This window comes from Cynocephalus volans, chromosome Y (assembly GCF_027409185.1).
Source record: "Cynocephalus volans isolate mCynVol1 chromosome Y, mCynVol1.pri, whole genome shotgun sequence".
In the NCBI taxonomy this organism is placed as follows: Eukaryota; Metazoa; Chordata; class Mammalia; order Dermoptera; family Cynocephalidae; genus Cynocephalus; species Cynocephalus volans.
Window position 1 is genome coordinate 8,735,034 of NC_084479.1, and position 16,933 is coordinate 8,751,966.

Sequence of the window (16,933 nt, forward strand, 5' to 3'; positions counted from 1 at the left end):
CCACAAAGAACTCTCCTGGGGCCAGTTGCCTCTCTCTCACATGCTGATTTCTAAAGGCCACTGCATCAGTCTTTTTGTTCCTTTCACTTCTTTCATATTTTGTCACAAACCAGAGTAAGGAAACCACATGTATGTGAGACTAGAAGCATTTAAAAGTTGGGGATCCTCAACAGGAGAGCACCCAGCACAGGAAATTTATGTCAAACATGATGTATCAGCCTTATTCCCCTACCTCCAAACACACACACACATCTTTATCTGGTCTCTATATTTCCAGTTCACCAATCAAAGTGAGGGTTGAGATGGGTATGAGTGGGAGGGACAGATCCAGAATAATCTTTCAGGATTACACCGCAAGGTTATGTCAAAACAACTCAATCTCTACCAGGTCACTATAGGTTTAAATGCATCTAACATGTGTTATGTTTGGGTAGGACCACTTAAGATGGTGCCACGCAAAGATACTCAAAATGGCACTTCCTGCACTATTGTACATCCCTGTAAAATAAAAAGAAAAGGAACTCACAACCACAACAGAACTCCGTGCCATTTGTCCCCTCTGAATCCCTAGTTTACTTACTAAGGGAATTAATAATCGCAAACCCAAACATCACCTAACTAACATAAGGCCTCAACAACTCCCATTGGATATTTCATTTAACTCCTCATTACCATAAGCTATGGACAATCAGCACAACTCACCATAACAACCCCTGGGTGGGGGTGGGCAGGCTACCTCTAGCGCCTACTATGTCCCCATGCTGGCTACCCTGTGCCCCATGATGCTGCTTGTGCAAATAAATCCTTCCAAGGCTGAGTTTTCATCTGGGTACCAGTCTTTGCTAATTGCTAACCTTTCAATATTCTCCTTTACTCAAGAGAAAAAAGGTCTACCATAAAGCTAATAACAGCAACCTTTATTAATATATACCTAAAGCATAAAAAACCTTTTTACTCAGTAGTTCTGCATCTGCATTGAAATTCCTTTCTGATTATGTGCATTCTGGTATTCCCAGAAGGTTGAGATGAGGGCCACAGCACAAAATGGACACCCATTTTCTTCACAAGGGATAAATAAGGCCCACTTCTAAGGACTATCAAAAGCCCACTGGCATCACTTCTCTCCAAATATGAGTATACTTCAAAAAGTTTATGGAAAAATGTTTTAGAGGTAATGTGTATCCAACTACAAAGATTTCCACATTATATGGACTGGGCCTTGCTTATATCTAAAGACATCTTAACTTTGCTTTAGGTGTCCTCAGAGGTGAGGTTGGAGAGTACAAGGACAGAAAATGTTATCAACAATCTATTTGTTTTCTCCCATAACAGAGGCTGAGGTGAAGCTAAGCAAGTCAGAGAGTTCAGTACGTCCCAACTTTGTGTTTCTGACTTAAAACTTGGTTTAACTAGAGAAACTCCCAGGCATTAAAACAATTCCCTACAAATGAAGATCTGAGTAGGTCTTGGCCTTTGTCATTTAGGAAGTAAATGAAGTACAGAAATGTCCAAACTATGCAAATCTTTAGAGAGTAGTCGGCTGTTGACATAAACACATGTCAAGAACCATGGAATTTTCTGTCAAACACCCATAGAAACTGCAGCCTCCATCCTTTGTATTTATTATTTTATTATCAGTATTTTATACAGTATTTAACAAGAACAGTCTTCCTGCTTTGCATCGTGATTCTCAGTAGAATGAAAGGTAGAAAACTAATAAAGGTAGATGGAGTGGTCTACAAAAGAGCCAAATACAAGACAAATGTAATTCTTTGAAGGAAAAGGCCACTGTCCCTTCTCCAGTGGCTATAAGGAGAAAAGCTGTGGAGATGTAGTGTCTGTTCTCAGTTTTCATTCTGGAAGTTAAAACAGTATTTGTCATGAATATCACCCATTGGTTATTGGGTAATATTCAAAGAATACAGACCTGATTTTCTTCTCATGTTAATAACCTTTAGAGAAAATACATACATAGGGCTGGCCAGTGAAAGAAAGTGAGCCAAAATGCCAGGTACCAATCAAGCTGTATTAAAGGAGAATCTGCTGGGCTGCCCTCAAAATGGAGGACAGCACCATCTGTGGGGGTGGGAGGGCTTATATAGGCAGTAAGGAAGACTGACATAATCAGGGAGGGGTTTGGTGCTAGGGTGGAGGAGTTTCTATTTCTCAGAAACTGTGGGGTTTCTTGTAAGGGAAAGGCTGCCAGCCATTTTGTGCTGGGTGTGTATAAAATGGCACCGGTCACATCCAAGATGGTGTGGATCACAACCAAGTCACCTATCATTCTTGCCTTTTAAGTATAGTGAGAAGGGAAAAGGGGTGAAGGTCTCATTCTTCTGAAGTTACTTCCTACTGGAGATGGGCAAAATATGAAAAAAAAAAAAATTATGTTGTTGGGTAAAAAATTAGGCGGTAGGGTATTGGTTTCATGTCAGGAGGCTGTATTCTTCCAGGGAAGGGTGGCTGATTCTGAGGGACTGATACCCTCCTCGCAGGAAAAATTTGGTGGCCTTTTGGTTGGTGAAAGCCTGCATACATTCCTGTAAGAAACTAGAGAAATACCAAAAGAGGCAGGGACCAAGAAGAAGGACAAGTCCCAGCATGGTCAGGGGTCCAACGTGATTTGTCCTGAAGTCCTTCCCTATCACTACAGCCTAGGTGAATGGTTTGGGTGAAGCAGAAATATTTTGTTGTTGGGTGGGCACTGGACTCCAGCAGAATCCCCTTTGGAAAGAGCTATCCAGTAGTTTTACCGGCCTAAGAACATGATGTGGCAGTTGTCTTGTTATATAGCATGTTGTGGGAACATATGTCAAGGATGTGAATGTGTCCTGTAGGGTTCCCCTGAAGATTCTACGTGGCAGACCTGGGGGTTGGAAAGTGTCCTTTCACCCACCAAGTCCTTGGTTATACATTGCGAACAGGGTGTGGCATATGTCTCTGTTGGGAAAAGAAGCAAGAGGAAGAGAAAAAGCGAATGTTCAGGGGCTGAGACATTGAGAGGGTGCCTAGTAGGAAAAAGGAGTAGAGGGTAACCTCCTCAGGGGGTGTAACTGCAGAGGGTGCCCTGCCAGGCTAACTCAGTTACCCACTCAAGGATGTTTTCAACACTGGAGGTAGGGGGTCAGGACCAGTCTTGGAGCAGCTCCTGTGCAAAGGACATGAAGTGGACCTGAAACAGTGAGAGGATAATCACTGGGGAAAAATCATCCTTCTTCTGGGATTGGGGGAAGAGTGGAGGTCCCGGAGGTTTTCAATTTTGTGGGTCCTAAAATGGACGAAGTGTAAGGAGATGTTGGGTTGGGCGTTGAGCACAGGGACCCCTCTGGCTTGGTGTTAACAGATTCTTTGGGTAAAGTCTCAGGTTCTAGTGTTTACCAAGGATAAGTGATGCCAAGGGGCCTTTCCTATCACCTTTACTACCATAGGGGTGTGAGAAGTGCTATATAAGGCCCTTCTCAACATGGTGAGAGAAGCTTTGGGATTCGGGTTTTAATATGCACTTGCTGTCCCAGGCTCAGTTTAAAGTGTGAGGGGGTGGTGGGGAAATGATGAGGTACTAGAAGGTTGGTCTGTTCCCTAAGAAGATCCCTAATGACTGAAAGAGTAGGGAGATACTGGCCTAAAGGCAGTGAGCTGGAAGAGAGAAATGTGAGGGTGAAGGGTCTACTGTACATAAGTTCAGGGTGCTGAGGCCAGTGGGCTTGTGGGTGGGTGGTTTGTAGGGAAGTAGGTGAGTTTAGAGCTTTCTTGTGTGAAAAGAGTGGCTGCCACCAAGGCCTGTAAACAGGGGGCCCATCCCCAGGCTGTGGTGTCCAATTGCTTAGAGAGGTAGGTAACTGGAGAGAAAATATCTCCTGCCTCTTGTCCCAAAACCCTGACAACCAATCCTTGTGTTTTGTTGACATGTACGAAAAAAGGATGACATAGGTTTGGGAGTAATAGAGCTGGGGCTGTGAGGAGAGCAGCTTTTAATTGCTGGAAGGGAGAATGAATGGGCTTTGTGTGATCTAAGGGAATGTCAGGATCCCCTCTGGCTGTCCCATAAAGTGGCTTTGCTAGCACACCAAAGTTAGGAATGCATAGGCAAAGATACCCTGCAAGCCCCAAGTTAGGAATCCACACAAGGAGATACCTGCAAGTCCCAAGAAAGAGAGGATTTCACCCTTTGTGGTAGGAGTAGGGAGTTCAGAAATTAGACTCTTGTGATCCACTGTTATTTCTCTGGTGTTGGGGGTGAGGTGGATTCCCAAGCAGATGACTGAAGGAGAAGACATTTGATCCTTGCTGAGGGACACTTGATATCCCCTGGAGGCCAGGAAATTAAGGAGAGCAACAGTGTGGGCCTGTGAATCCTCATTGGAGGGGCTACAAAGGAGGAGGTCATCCATGTATTGTATTAAAGTGCTAGAGGCTGGGGGAAGTTCAGATAAGTTTTGAGCTAAGGCCTGGCTGAAGAAGCAGGGGCTATCCCAAAACCCCTGAGGAAGTACTGTCCACGGGAGTTGTTGAGAACCATGTGTATCAGGATCAGTCCAAGTGAAGGTGAATAGGTTTTGACAAGATGGGTGTAAGAAGATAGAAAAAAAATAATCCTTGAGGTCCAGAAATGGTTGGGTTTATGGGTAAGATGGCCACATTAATGACCCTGAGGCCTTGAACTAAACAGTATGAGCCATTAGGCTTTATAACTGGAAGGATGGATGTATTAAAAAGCGAGTTGGTAGGCCATGAGAGATGAGAAGAAAGGAGTTTGTGTATGATGGGTTTTAGGCCTATTAGGTGTTTGTTAGCAATGGGGTATTGTTGGACATTAAGGAATAAAGAGGGGTTCAGCATCTTAACAAGGATAGGGGAATGGTGTAGCAATGGAGGGAGATGAAGTGTTTCATACTAGGGATTAAACTTGTCTGAGGGGCAGGGGAAGGTGGAAGCCTTGAGGTTCAGTTCTGGGGCAGCCTCTAACAGGACTATTGTAGCTGGAGTTAAACTGCTTAGGGTAAGAGTAGCTTTGAATTTGAAAAGAATGTCCCATCCCACTAAGGGGGCTGGGCATTGAGGCATTATTAAAAATTTGTGTGTGAATTGGTTGTGATGTAGGGTGCAGGAGAGGGGTTGAGTGATCTCTGGGAGGTATTCGGATATCGTGACCTTTACTATTGTTATACAGGATGAGGTTGTTGGTCCTGCATATTCAGGAAGGGTAGAGTAAGTGGCCCTTGTATTGATGACAAAAGAGATTGACTTACCTGCTACAAGGTGAGTTACCCTGGGCTCACATGTGGTGATCTCTATGGGGGCCTTGGGTCTTGGGCATCATCAGTCCTCCTCCTGGGCAAAGCCAAGTAACTCTGGTAGAGATGGCCATGAAGCCAAAGGCTGTAGGTTGGGGACTGGGCTGCGTCCTCTCTGGTGAATGGAACAGTCAACCCTCCCAGTGACCTGGCTGTTTGCAGTGAGCACAGGGCCCAGGAAGAAGCCTGGGGTTAGGACAGGCCTATACCCAGTGGCCTGGTTGACCACATTTGAAGTAGTTCCCAGATGGCTTGCCCCTAGAACAGCTGGCTTAAGGGTATGTGAGCCTTAGATGGCATTAGCCAGCAGTTGGTATATGGCCTGATGTCTTTTAAAATGATCTTTCCTTTCCTCCTCCTCCCTATTGTTAAAAACCTTGAAAGCTGTGTTGAGGAGGTCTTGTTGGGTCGTATATGGGCCATTCTTAAGTTTTTTTCATTTTTTCTAAATGTTAGGAGCTGATTGGGTAATGAAATGAAAGCGTAAGAGGGCTATGCCGGCAGGGGAGCTTGAGTCTACATGTGCGTATTTATGTAAAGCCTCAGAGAGGCATGTTAGGGACTCACTAGGATTTTCAGTGGATCTCTGTGATTTGTCTAAGCTTGTCATAATTGACTTGTGAGTAGCCTTTTGGAGGCCGTAAATCAAGTGTATGATCATGTTATCCTAGAGATCCAGATCCCTATGGCCAGTCTGGTAGTTCCAATTTGGGTCCATGCAAGGTACAGTAATGGCTCCCACAGGCTGCCTATTATTTTGAGCATGTACCTCATCTGCCTGTTGTTGGAGCCTTTATCCAGACCTGCTCCCTGTCGTCAGGAGACAAAGTAGTAGTGAGGATCCTAAAAATATCATGCTACGTGAGGTTATAAGACTGGCTGAGATATCTGAACTCCTTAAGATATGTGTCTGGGTCAGACTGAAAAGATCCCAGTCATTTTTTGATTTGGGAGAGATCAGAAAGAGAAAAGGGAATATGGACCCAGACAATTCCCCCTGTCCCTGCAACTTCATGTAGGGGGTATAAAGGAGCCAGAGTTGAGGCAGGGTTCTCACCTGACAAAGGGGAAGAAGGAGAGGGGTTGGGTAGCTGAAAACAAGCATCTCAAGGCCAGGTATGGGGAAGAGAGGGAAAAGGTGGAGGGGCTGGTGGAGAATCTGGAGCATAAGGAAGTGGCTGGGGAGCAGAGTGGTCTGACGGATCAGAAGATTGATCTGAGTACAGAAGGGGATGTTGGGCATGAGCTAGGAGAATTTGAGATGTAGGACAGTTTTGACAGAGAGAAGGATGCATTCAGAGATAGAAGAAGGCTTGAACATAAGGAATCGCTCTGACTTTGCCATTTCAGTGACAAAAGCTGTCTAAATTTCTGAGAGTACCTAAATTGAGAGTGCCAACTTGTGGCCATTGGGATCCATTGTAAAGAGGTGTTCGAGTTTTAATGTCTCCCTGGAGGACGAGAGATTGCCCAGGAGACGGTCCAGAGGCGTAGAGCATGGAGTACAGTAGAAAATGAGATGTTTAGGTTTAATATATCCCCGGAGGCCAAGGGGTAAATTGGCCAGGAAACAGCCCAAGGGCATAGAGCATGGAGGTTTGGATTGTGAGGATCCCATGTATAGGGTGAGAAAGGAAATGGGCAGTTCTAGAAGAAGAAGAGTGCCAACCAAGTGTGTCCTCTATGCTGTGCACCTTCTTTTTGAGAATCATCCTCCAATAGCTGAGGGGCACAAGAGGGGTTACCTTGGCCAGAAGCCTGGGCTTCACAGAGATAGGCATTGTAGAGAGTAGTCAGGGGAACCTGTAGAAGTAAGACAGACCCACTGACTCACCCTGAATTGGGGCTGATGTTGGATGTGTTGGTCTGAAACAGCAAAAGGAGAGAGTCCCAGAGCTACCCGGTTTGGCAGGTCAGGGAAGGGTGGCCAAAGGCCAATCAACCCAGGTGGGGATCGTCCAAGAATGTTGGCCACAACCCATCCTGGATTTTGGCACCATAATGAAAGAAAGTGAGATGAAACACTGGGTACTGATCAAGCTTTATTAAAGGAAAAGAATCTGCTGGGCGGACCTCAAAATGGAGGACAGCACCAGATGTGGGTGTGGGAGAGCTTATATAGGCTGTAAGGAAGACTGACATAATCAGGGAAGGTTTTGGTGCTGGAGTGGAGGAGTTTCTACTTCTCAGAAACCATGAGACTTCTTGTAAGGGAAATGCTGGTAGCCATTTTGTGCTGAGTGTGTGTAAAATGGTGGTGGTCATGTCCAAGTTGGCTCTGGTCACATCCAGAACCTATCAGCCAGTTAGCTCAATTGGTTCGAGTATGGCATTGGTAATACCAAGGTCAAACGTTCAGGTTTCTGAAAAAGGTCAGAACCGAAAAATACATACATAAAGCAACAATCCATGAAAGACTTAACTTAAGAACAATTCTGAACCCTCATATCATCCAGACTTAATCCCTATCAAACAAACCATAGCTCTTCTGGCCTCTGCAGCAGGCCACCCCCTTCTCACCTCTTCCAACGGGGTTCTCACTCCTTTGGAAGCTGCTATTTCCTTACCCCAAATAATGACAGTATCTGCATACTGGCCAGCAACTAAGAAAAAAAAAAAAAGGTTTTTTATAATAATGACAGGAAGATTTTACCCTACTTAGGAAAAAACCATTCAGTCCTTTCATATGGAATTTTTAAATAAAGAATACAAAGAACTGTAATAAAGTCAAAGAGGCAAACCCAGACGAACAGCCTCAGAGGGGACCTTTAACTAGCTTAACCAGTCTCAGAGGGAATCAGGAGTAGCAGGGAATACAGATGCAATCCACAGGAACAGGATCAGGCAGTTAGGTAAGTATTTATTGTTAGGGCCAACTGTGTGCCTAGTATATTTCTCCTTGGTCCTAAAGGTGGTTAATTTTTCAGTGTTACAAATAAAAAACTTAGGGAGGCTTGAAGACCATAAGAACTTGCCCTCAAGAGCTATAGCTATTAAAAACGGACTATTTAAATTCAGACCTGGAGGTGCTGTAGGAGCCAACTGCTGATCTAATTGTTCCATTTGAAATCCCTATTACCCCACAGGGTATCACCTAAGAAGACTGGACGACTCCCTTAGTCCTCCTAACTAAATACAGGGTAGAAAGATATCACTTAAGTCCTAGAGACTAGGTCCACAGAGGAGCCTGGAACTCAATTTCCCTTACGTACAATAACCTTTTGGTCCATTTTAAAGTCTCACATTTTCCCCTAAGTCCTCCACTCTCCCTACTCTGAAACTGGCCTCCCTGGCATGGAGCCAATGCTCCAGGACTCCACTTTCCCCTCCTGCAATAGCCCAGGATATGCAGGGGTCGGTCAGCTACTCTCGGGTTTCCGAGTCATGGTACCTGGAACTAGCTTTACCACCGTAGTTTTGGCATGTAATATAAGAATCTACACGGAACAAAAGTCCTTTAGAAAGAACTTTTACACCGTTCCTCGGGTTTAAACAAAACCACCACCGTACGGGAGAAAGAGAAATGGGGAAGAGAAATTAACATATTGGCTTGCAAGATGTGGGGTCGTACTGGGCCCTCTGCGCGTCGCCACAAAAACCAAGCTGGAGCATCCTTTGCTCTTCCAACCATTCTTCCCAAGAGCGACAAACAATTGCAGCTGGGAGGGTGGGGGACAAACACTGGCACCCAACATCATTCCTCAATTTCTTTGTCTTCCCTGTCCTTTCTAACACTCAGGAAATAAATACCTACACCCTGTTACCGGGGGCAGCGCCTAGAGTCCAGTTGCGGGGCCAGTGGTCAGCTTACCGGGAGGCGAGTGCCGCTCCCTACGGGCCGGCGGCGGGACGGCTGAACGGTCCTCTGTTCTTAGTTTGTGTTAATGAAGAGTCACAAACCAAAACACAGTTAGTTTAAACCTTTTTACCAAAAATGAAAGAGTAACTTAAGGAAAGGGTGAAAGGAAAGTGCAATGCACTGTGGAGGAAGGGTCAGATCCTGGGCGGGATGTGACCCAGACCACTCAGAGCGGAGAGTGCCGTCGTCCTTTTGCATAAACATAAGCTTCCCTGACTGGCATCCCGATTGACATTTGAGGGTTCCCTCCCTATTTCTTTGCTGCGGATGTCCTTACCCACAATGCATGCTGAGAGCCCCCTAGGGGCCTTAAAGCTGCACTAGTAATTTTATTATAATGAAATTATAATGTAACCAAAGCAACTGCTAGGTTAAGCTACTACCGGCTGCGTATATTTCAGTGGTAGGAAGCCCCCATCCACGAGTTGCGGACAAAATGTGGTTGAAGTTTATCCTTTCTGACTGCCAAATATATGTTCGATGCGCGGGCTAAGGTGGATTCACCTGGCCTGGCACAGGTGTTTGTTGGCTGCCCGACCTGTTACTTTCTCTTTTTGTCTCTCCTATTTCTCTTACCCTCTCATGTGTAACTAAAACTACCCAACAACCCGACGTCTTACACCCCACGAGGGCCATCTCCAGCTTAGCTCGGTGGCAACGGGCAAGGAGACCAGACCTTCGGATGCCCCTTTGGACTGTCCTACCCCGGACCGTTTGCTTTTCCAACGCCAACGCTCTTGCTGTGAGAAATGGCTCTGCAGCACGACCTGGCGAGCAAGAGCCCTCAGGGGAGAGAGGAACTAAGGGGCGACTGTGGCGCCAGGCACTCGCCAAGCCGAGCATGCACCCACGCACGGCCGGCTGCCTCAGCTCCCGGCCAGCTCTCCTCCGCAAGTGGTTTTCTTTCTCTTTGCAAAGTTTTCTAGCCTTGGCGATCCGGCAGTATTTTCAGTCCTCCCAACCCCTTCTGCCAGGCCAAGCCCCGCCTCTAGCACCTCCAGGCATCAGCCCTGGCAGACGCCTTCCCACCCCACCTCCGCCTACTTGGGCCACCTGGAGCTATCGTCTTCCCGAAGCTACCGCCTGCCAGCCACGTCTAGAACAGCAGCATCAGGAATGGAACTCCCTCAACCCCAACGGTCCAGATTTGACCGCAGTACTCCCTACGCCTTAGCGTGCTCTCTCGGAATTGGCTCTTCCCCGCTTCAGCAAAGCAGCCAGCTTTTACAAACACAGAATCCAGCCAGCCAAAACCACTAGCAAAGAAGCGGGAAATACTAATGGCCTACCGCGACCTCCGCCCTTCTAGGGAGTCTCCCCAGGTCTGAACCGTAAGGGCAGACGGTCGGGATCCTTATGCAATAAGATCCTCTCTCACCAGGAGTACCATTTATCCGCCCCTGTGCGAACCTCTGTGTGTCACGTGGGGCCTAATAAAGTGTCTTCTGAACCTTTTAGGCCTTGGGCTGGTGGGGAAGATGAGACACTGGCGGCCAACGTGAACTCACCCAGGCCCTCGCCGAGCCAGTCAAAACCACCAGGGTAGCACTGTCAAGGTTGTCAGCTTCTCCTGTAAAATCCTGGCCGTCCACGGTCCAGGGATTCTGCTAGGACTGTAGCCCGTGAATCTCCCGCTACCTCGCCTCGCTCCACGCGGACTACACCCCAGAGCTGTCTTCCCAAAAAAGTTGGAATCCCCACAATGTTTAGGGGCAAATCGCCATCTCTGGCAAAACAAACATATTTTATCTGCTCCTTTAGTGTGACCGAGATGCCTGCTAGTCCATCTACACAGGTCTCCTGCACTGAAAAAATTAAAGCATACGAAAACTAAAGCATAACTCCCTTTATTCCTCCCAGTGGCCATACTTCCCTCGGTTTTGTCTTTCCCAGATCACTAGACTCTTCACTACCTGAGAAGAGTGGACCACAAGAATTCAACATCCACTACTCAGGACCAGAAAGAGGAAAGATATTATACTTTGTGCAACCACGATCCATCTACTCAAAGTCAAGAACTCAAAATTCATATTTAGCTAGGCCGCTTAGCCCTCTGATTCCTTCTGGACCAACATACGTTATTTCACTGTTAATGAGTGTGTGAATGTGCTTATGGGACCCATGACAGTATTGCTTTCATCAGGTAGGAAAGGCTTGGTAAGGCATTGGCAGTTTTTGTTATTCAGTCTGTGTTTCTAAACATGGATATATGTATATCGGGAGGCTTTTAGTGTTTCAAAGTGAACCTCTTCATACCTTTAAATGAGCTTTTTTATCTTTTCTCTAAGAAACATCTTACAATTCTGTCCAGTTTCAGAATAAAAATCCTGCATTTTCTCTCAGTGTTCAGCTATACTTCATGTTTTCATATGTGAATGCATTTCATATGTTTGCATTTCTAATTCCGTATGGACATATGATCCTAAGTGTCTAGATTTGGCTCAGTACATGTTAATCAAGCACGTGTCTTAATCTGGACATTCCTGCCACATACAGCTCTGCAGGTCCTTAAAATTTTCTTGCTCTGCTCACTCTTGATAATGTGACACATTCCCAGGCCAGAGCAACATGGGTTTGCAAGGAAGAAAGGGAGAAAAGCATATTTCAGAATTAGTAACATTCATTTATAAGGTATAGAATGTTTCATCTGTAATCTACCCACTAACATAAAGCTCTTCAAAGAATTATGCAAATATCTATAACATCTTATTAAATTTTTATTTTATTTTCATTTTTTAATTTAATTTAATTTTACTTCTCAAAATACATTGTACTTGATTTTCATGCCCCTTTACCTGTCCCTCTCCACCCACTCCTCTCAACCCCACCTTGTATCTGTGCACTTGACTTAAATAGTTCAAGGAATTTTTCTGCTTATTCTGTCTTCTTCTCCCCACCCTTTATTTGTTTGTGTCTTTATTTGTTTATTAATTTTTAGCTCCCACAAATAAGTAGAACATGTGGTACTTCTCTTTCTCTGCCTGACTTGTTTTGCTTAATATAATTTTCTCTAAGTCCATCCATGTTGTTGTGAATGATAGTATTTCATTCTTTTTTTATAGCAGAATAGTATTCCATTCTGTAGATGTACTACAGTTTCCAAATCCACTCATCTATGATGGACATTTGGATTGCTTCCAATTCTTAGCTATTGTATATAGAGCTGCAATAAACATTGGAGTACAGGTATCACTTTGGCATTATGATTTCCCTTCCTCTGGGATCATTGGGTTAATATGGTAGATCTATCTACAATTATTTGAGGAACCTCCATATCATTTTCCACAAAGGCTGCACCGTTTTTCAGCCCCACCAACAGTGCATCAGAGTTCCTTAGTCTCCGCAACCACGCCAGCATTTATCATTTATAGTCTTTTGGATATTAGCCATCCTAACTGGGGTGAGATGGTATCTCAGTATGGTTTTGATTTGCATTTCCCAGATGTTGAGTGATACTGAGCATTTTTTCATGTGTCTATTGGCCATTCATATATCTTCCTTTGAAAAATGCCTATTTAGCTCTTTTGCCCATTTTTGAATTGGGTTACTTATTTTTTTGTTGTAAAGTTGTTTCAGTTCCTTGTACATTCTGGATATTAATCCTTTGTCAGATGTATCTTTTGCAATTATTTTCTCCCACTCTGTTGGTTATTTTTTTAATCTATTGATTGTTTCTTTTGCTGTTCAGAAGCTTTTTAGTTTGATATAATCCCATTTGTTTATTTTACCTTTAGTTGCCTGTGCTTTTTGGCTCCTATTCATGAATTCTGTACCCACTCCTACTTCCTGGATTGTTTCCCCTATGTTTTCTTTAAGAAGTTTTATTGTTTCAGGATGTATATTTAATTCTTTAATCCATTTTGACTTGATTTTGGTATATGGTGAAAGATACGGGTCTAGTTTCATTCTCCTACATATGAGTATCCAGTTTTCTCAGCACCACTTGTTGAAAAGGCAGTCTCTTCCCCAGTATGTAGCTTTGCTGCCTTTGTCAAAGATCAGATGGCTATAGGTGTGTGGACTGATTTCTGGGTACTATATTCTATTCCATTGGTCCAAGTGTCTATTTTTATGCCAGTACCACGCTGTTTTGGTTATTATAGCTTTGTAATACACTTTCAAGTCAGGTAGTTTTATGCCTCCAGCTTTAGGTTTTTTTGCTCAGGATTGCTTTGGCAATGCATGGTCTTTTGTTGTTGTTCCATCTAAATGTCTGGATAGCTTTTTCCATCTCAGAGAAAAATGTCATTGGAATTCTGATGGGGATTGCATTGAATCTGTAGATCACTTTGGGCAATATGGACATTTTCATAATGTTAATCTCCCCATCCAAGAGTCTGGGATATCTTTCCATCTTCTTGTGTCCTCTTTAATTTCTCTCAACAGTGGTTTGTAGTTCTCTTCATAGAAGTTTTTCTCATTGTTGGTCAGCTTTATTCCTAAATATATATATATATATATTTTTGGTGGCTATTGTAAATGGGCTAGCTTTCTTCATTTATTTTTCTGCATGTTCACTAGTGGAGTATAGAAATGCTACTGATTTTTGTGTGTTGATTTTGTAAATTGCAACTTTGCTGAAATCATTTATCAACTCCAGGAGTTTTTTTAATAGAAGCTTTAGGCTGTTCAATATATGGGATCATGTCATCTGCAAAAAGGGACAGCTTGACTTCATCCTTTCCAATCTGGGTGCCCTTCATTTCCTTCTCTTCTCTGATTTCTCTGGCTAGTACTTGCAACAGTATGTTGAATAGGAGTGGTGAGAGTGGGCATCCTTGTCTAGTTCCTCTTCAGGATGATATTGGCAGTGGGCTTATCGTATATGGCTTTAATTATGTTGAGATACTTTCTTTCTTTTTTTTTTTTTAAAAAAAAGATGACCAGTAAGGGGATCTTAACCCTTGACTTGGTGTTGTCAGCACTACGCTCACCCAGTGAGCAACCGGCCATCCCTATATGGGATCTGAACCCATGGCCTTGGTGTTATCAGCACCACACTCTCCGGAGTGAGCCACGGGCTGGCCCGAGATACTTTCAGTCTATGCCTAACTTGTAGAGAATCTTTATCATGAAGGCATGTTGAATTTTGTCAAATGCTTTTTCAGCATCTATAGAGATGATCATTGGTTTTTTGTCTTTGCTCTTATTAATGTGGTGTATCACATTTATTGATTTGCATATGTTGAACCAACCTCGCATCTCTGGGATGCATCCCACTTGATCATGGTGTATAATTTTCTGTATGTGTTGCTGTATTCTGTTAGTTAGGATTTTATTGAGGATTTTTGTATCTATATTCATCAAGGATATTGGCCTGTAGTTTTCTATTTTTGATGCATCTTTGTCTGGTTTTGTTACCAGAGTGATATTTGCCTCATTGAATGTGTTTGGGAGAATGGCCTGTGTTGGAACAGTTTGTAAAGTATTGGTATCAGTTCCTCTTTGAAGACTTGGTAGAACTCTGCAGTGAACACTTCCAGTCCTGGGCTTTTTTTTGTTGCGAGCCTTGTGATAACAGCTTCAATCTCTTTTATTGTTATTGGTCTGTTCAGATATTTTATATCTTCTTGGCTCAGTTTTGGTAATTTGTATGCATCCAGAAATTTATCCATTTCCTTCAGATTTTCATATTTGTTGGCATATAGATGTTTATAAGAGTCTCTAATGATTCCTTGTATTTCTGAGGTGTCAATTGTAATATCATCTTTTTCATTTTAATTTTTGTTATTTGGGTCTTCTCTCTTCTTAGTCTTCCTAAAGGTTTGTTGATTTTATTAGTCTTTTCAAGGAACCAACTTTTTTTTCATTGATCTTTTGTATTGTTTTTGTGTTTCCATTTCATTTAGTTCTGCTCTGATCTTAATTATTTCTTTCAGTCTACTAACTTTAGGTTTGGATTGTTCTTGTTTTTGTAGATCTTTAAGGTGAAGTGTTAGGTTATTTGCCATCTTTCCATTCTTCTGAAGTAAGCGTTTAATGCAATAAATTTCCCTCCTAATACTGCTTTTGCAGTATCCCACAGATTTTGGTATGATGTGTCATTATTTTCATTAGTTTCAATACATTTTTTGATTTCCTGTTTAATTTCTTGTTGGACCCACATGTCATTAAATAGTATATTGTTTAATTTCCTTGAGTTTTTATAGTTTTCATAGTTTTACTTATTATTAATTTCTAATTTTAATCCATTGTGATCAGAAAAAATATATGTAATAATTCCAATTTTTTTGAATTTGTTAAGACTTGCTCTGTGACCTAACATGTGTCTATCCTGGAGAATGATCCATGTGCTGATGAGAAGAATATTCTGAGGTTGTTGGATGGAATGTTCTGTAGATATCTGCCAAATCCAATTGGTCTAAAGTACTGTTTAGATCTTGTGTTTCTCTGTTGATTTTTTGCCTAGATGAGAGTAGGGTGTTTAACACTATTATGGTGTTAGTGTCTATTTTTTTCCTTAGATCTAATAGTGTTTGTAAATCTGGCTGCTCGACTTTAGGTGCTTATATATTCATGATTGTTATGTCTTCTTGTTGGATAGATCCTTTTATCATTATATATTGGCCATCTTTATCTCTTTTAATGGTTTTTGCTTTAAAGTCTATTTTATCTGATACAAGAATAGCTACTCCAGCTTGTTTTTCATTTCTACTTGCATGATATATCTTTTTCCATCCTTTCACTCTTAGTCTATGTGTGTCTTTACAGGTTAAGTGAGTCCCTTGGAGACAGCATATTGTTTGGTCCATGTTTTTAATCCAGTCAGACTAAATGGGGAATTTAGTCCCTTTACATTCAGAGCTATTATTGAAAGGTGTTGATTTACTTCTAGCATTATACTGATTTTTGTTTAGATGTCTTAAGTATTTTTTGTTTCTTCCTTTCAAATTTTCTTTGTCTTCTGTATTTGTTGGTTTCCTGAGGTGATAGATAAACTATTTATTTCCTCTTTTGTTGGTATTTTTGTTTTGCTGGTAGGTATTGTTCTTTCTTGTGTATTCATGGCAGTGATGGTTGTTTTTGTGGTATCAAACCCAGCACTTCCTTGAGACTTTCTTGTAGGGCTGGTCATGTGTTAGTGAACTCCCACAGTTTTTGTTTGTCTGAGAAATATACTACTTGACCTTCATTTTGGAAGGATAGCCTTGCTGGGTAAAGTATTCTTGGCTGGCAATTTTTGTTTTTTAGTGTTTTGAATATATCATCTCATTCCTTTCTAGCTTTTAGAGTTTCTGATGAAAAGTCCGATGTCATTCTGATTGGAGCTCCCTTATAAGTGATTTGATGCTTCTTTCTTGCAGATTTTAAGATTCTCTCTTTGTCTTTGAATTTTGTCTGTTTGATTATCACATGTCTTGGAGAAGACCTTTTTGGGTTGAATGTGTTTGGTGATCTTTGGGCTTCCTGAATCTGGGGATCTGTGACTTTCCTTATACCTAGGAAGTTTTCTGCTATTATCTCATTGAATAGGTTTTCGATGCCATTTCCTTTTTCCTCGTCTTCTGGAATACCCATGACTTGGATAATTGAGCACTTAAGGTTGTCAGTTGTCTCTCTTAAATTTTCTTCAGGTTTTTTGATTCTTTTTTTTTTTTCCCCTGGTCTGCTTGTGATAATTCCAACAGCTTTTTTTGAGGTGAGAAATTCTCTCTTCCTCTTGTTCAAGTCTGCTGGTTAAACTCTGTTGTGTTTTTTATTTTGTTGAATGAATCCTTCAGCTCCACAAGCTCAGCTACATTCTTTTTCAAGGCATTGATTTCTTTGTACATTTCTTCTT